This window comes from Eubalaena glacialis, chromosome 14 (genome assembly GCF_028564815.1).
Source record: "Eubalaena glacialis isolate mEubGla1 chromosome 14, mEubGla1.1.hap2.+ XY, whole genome shotgun sequence".
NCBI lineage: Eukaryota > Metazoa > Chordata > Mammalia > Artiodactyla > Balaenidae > Eubalaena > Eubalaena glacialis.
The window spans coordinates 68950400-68954613 of NC_083729.1; the positions used below are offsets into that span (position 1 = coordinate 68950400).

Sequence of the window (4214 nt, forward strand, 5' to 3'; positions counted from 1 at the left end):
TAGTTGTATGGTACTAGCTAATTAAGAACTTTGTGAATTATGCTTTCTCTGAGAAATATTACTTAATGGATTCCAAAGTGCTTTGTTAAATTTGTGGAATGTAATTATAAGAAATATATTCTCCTGAAGGACTGTTGGGTGGGGAGTGGGAGAAATCTCTCCATCAACAAAATAGGAATAAACTTCCTAATCTCAACAAAGGCAAATGGCAGAAGCTTAAGACTACACTTTCAGGGACCATTTCTATTGTATGTTACCAGAGCAGTGTTTCTAAATAACGTCAGGCTTCAAAAACCCTAATGAGCTGTAGTACTTTTTTCTGAGTGTGAAGCTGGCCAGTAGTGCCACCTGGTGGGCCGACTGCTTGCTCTTGATTTTTCTTTTTTTCCTTTGGGAAGGATAAAAGGGAGAAAACTCAAGATGAAGGATTCATTTCTGATGTAATTGCTTATGTTTTGTTCTACATCCTCACGGTTCTTTCCCTTTCCTGAAGAGGAAAGGGAAGGGGTGACATCGGGTATATTCTTTTATTTTAATTTTCTTATGGTAATATTACGGGTGTGTATTGTAACAAAACTCTCAAAAAGTTAAAGGTGGGAATTCCCTGGCAGTTCAGTGGTTAGGACTCCCTGCTTTCAAAAAAAAAAAAAAAAAGTTAACAGTTTAACTCCTTCATGGCTACTCACCCTTTACCAAATGTTACCAAATATTTCCTTTCCGTTATAAGGCAAGCAGTTCTTTTCACTCTGCTTATTTTTTATATGACAGTGTATGATACTGCTTTGCTTTTTTTTCTTTTTTGGGGGGGATCTTAGTTCCCTGACCAGGGATTGAACCCCAGCCCTCAGCAGTGAAAGGGCAGAGTCCTAACCACTGGACCACCAGGGAGTTCTCAATATTGCTTTACTTTTGAACCTACATCTTCTCACCGAATGTCCACATCAGTACATATGTAAGTAATTTTTAAATCTGTTGTGTAATGTCTTAGGATAGAACAAACCACAGTATATTTAGCTGCTGATTTGTCACACTATACTTAACCGTCAAGTTTCTTTCCATTCTTTGTTACAACAAGCATTTCTGCAATGAACATTCTTGTGTGTGTTGTGCATATGTGTGAGTTTTCCTTAGGAGTAGATAAGATGTGGAATTACTGAGTCAAAGAGTATGTATACTTTAAGTTCTAAGATACTGCCAAATTTCCTGTTACCTCGGTACTGAAATCTTAAACCCTGTTAACAATGTGTGGAGTAAATACCTTGTCTCCACTTATATTCTCTCTCTGAAGAAATAATCTTACTGTTGCTCTAATTTTAATTCCCCTGATTACAAACTAGATGGAAATTGTTTTCAGATTTCATGGTCATTTATATTATTTTCTCCTGTGAATGCTTATTAATATATTCTCTACAGTTCAATATTGAAGTATGTGTGTTATTTTATATGTATGATTTCTTTGTATATTCTGGATATTAGTCGTTGGTTATAACTACTCAGTCTTTAATTTTGTTTATGATTACTTCTGTTATTCGTATCAGTATTGATATACAGGCATACCTCATAGATACTACAAATTTGGCTCCAGGCCATCACAGGATAGTGAATATTGCAATAAAGTGAGTCACACGAATATTTTGGTTTCCCAGTGCATATAAAAGTTATGTTTACAGTATACTGTAGTCTATTAAGTGTGAATAGCATTATGTCTAAGAAAACAATGTACATACCTTAATTAAAAAATACTTTATAGACCAGAAATGCTAACCATCATCTGAGCCTTCAGCAAGTCATAATTCTTTTGCTGGTGGAAGGTTTGAAATATTGCGAGAATTACCAAAATGTGACACAGAGACACAAAGTGCGCAAATGATGTTAGAAAAATGGCATTGATAGACTTGCTCAGTGCAGGGTTGCTACAAACCTTCAATCTGTAAAAACTGTAGTATCTGTGAAGCACAATGAAGCAAAGCACAATAAAATGAGGTACACCTGTGATCAGGTTTATCAACCTCCCTCATAGTTTTTCATTTTTGTTTTAAGTGAATTTTACATGCCTGTTTTTTTTTTCTTTTAATTTTGTGACTGAAAGTTTGTGATCTTTGACCAACTTCACCCCTTTCTCCCATCCACCCACCCAGCTATAGCAAGATAGAGGGAGAGAGCGAAGATAGTGCCTACCAGTCTCCAACCCAGCATCCTGGTAGAGTGTTCTAGTAGACTCATAGTTTGGGTGCGATAGGCTGCTTCTGCCCTGGGCCCTGGAGCAGGTGAGTTCTTGAAGACCCGTTTCTCAGATAGCTACAGTTTTGTGAAAGCGACTCCTACTGGATTTCAAAGCTAGATGTTTTGGGGCCTCATCTCTCTGGTGCAGGTCTTAAAATTTGGGGTGCCCAATATAGGGTTCAAATCTTTCACTCTTCAGAGAGAAGCTTCAGGTTTTGAATTCCCTCTTGATTGTGAGTTATAAACTGGGGATGAGGTTTATAATGAGATTGTATCCCAGCCTCTCCTACCCACTTCAATGTGGTTTTCTTCTTATTTACCAGTGTGTAGTTGTTGCTTAACCAGCCTTTAGGTTTTTTCCAGAGGAAATTGTTCCATATGTAGCTATAGCTTCAGTGTGTATGTGGGAAAAGGTGAATTCAGGATCTTCCTATGTCACCATCAAACTGGAATCTTCAAATATACATTCCTTTTATATTTCTTCTATGACTTTATAATTTTTTATGACTTTATAATTTTTATATTAATTTCTTTAACCATTAGGAACATACTTCTATAATTGGTTAAGGATCTAAACATTTTTTCTGTATGTATGGACACAATTTTTTGAGTAACTTACCTTTCTGAACTGATTTGAATAGCCACGCTTTTTATATACTAAATTTCAATATATACAAAATTTCAAGGTCAAAAGAGATATCTTGGCTAGAGATGCAAGTTTGGTACAAATTGGCATTTACATGACATTTGGATCTTGCAAGTGAAAACAATCTCTGAGGTTAATGTGTAGAGTAAGAAGAGGAAAATTTGAAAGAGAAGACAATTAAAGAAGGATGAGGTATGGAGTAGAGATTCAGTGCCTGCTGCATCTAAACCTCAGGGGGAACCACATTCCTACCCTAGGAGCCCCATCAGGGACCCAGGTTCCTGCCTTCAGATTAGGCTCAGATCAGCCCTGACAGTTCCTGTGACTCTACTTTGCCCCTTGATATCCCTGGGTCTCTGATCAGCATTAACTCCTTTCTAGCACCACTTGTGGGAGGAGAGGGTGGTTCTTACAACTAGGGGGCACTACTGACATTTCATGCATGCAATCATTGGATGCTGGAACCATCTTGCGCAAATGCACAACTGTCTTTCTCAAAATGCCAATAGCATCTCCTTTGAGAATCCCTGGAAGAGAGATTAGTAAGGAAGATATTGCAAATCTACTGGAGAAATGATGAAGAGCTGAGCCAGAGAAGTGGCAAAGAATTCAGGGGAAAGAATAGGTATAAGGAATATTTATGTAGTAAAATCAACAAGAGTTGGTCTTAGATGGATGATCCAGGATAAGCAAGATGGAGGAGTCAATCAAGATTCCCAAGGTTGTACTTTGGGAAGTGGGGTGGCTGAGTATTTCATCCATCAAGATAGAAATGCAGGAGCAGGAACAGATCTGGAGAGGCAGGAAATGATTAAGTCAATTAAGAACACATTGAATTTGAGATTCCTGTGGGAGATTGTATGGGAATACCCAGCAAGCCAGGAAACAGGTACAGATAAAAATCCAATACAAGACACTGAGAGGGAACAGCCAGGTTTGGGAACCACTCATGGCCTATATCCATATGGATTAGTAGCCTCTGTGGGAAACATCCCACTAATACGTACAGCCCACTGTGTAACATGCTTCTACAGCCAAGGCTGCCTGTGGCCTTGAGGATCCAGCACACTGATAGTCTGGATGCTCTGCTATTTCAAGCCTTTTCTTTGACTTGCTCAGGTTTTACAGCATACTGGGGAAGAGGCTAGGGCTTAGAAGTGGACAGGCTCTGTGAGGAAACTCTCACCATGTTCAAAGACGGAGGACATTAGCACCATCTCTGGGACACCTGAAGGATTGTCCTTGAGAATTTGGGAAATGGGGGCCCTTCAGTGACCCCCCGGAGAGAGTAATCCCAATCCCAAACCGTGAGGTCGAGAATGTGTGAGAGGTTTTAGGTGTCCCT

The 4214-nt window shown here is 38.9% G+C and overlaps 1 non-coding gene across 1 annotated transcript; it reads left to right on the forward strand.

Annotated features, from left to right (window-relative positions):
- Positions 1-218: 218 nt before the first annotated feature.
- Positions 219-429, forward strand: LOC133074870 (small nucleolar RNA U3). The gene has a single exon (XR_009697273.1). It is a non-coding gene; the product is annotated as a small nucleolar RNA U3 (small nucleolar RNA).
- The last annotated feature ends 3785 nt before the right edge of the window (positions 430-4214 follow it).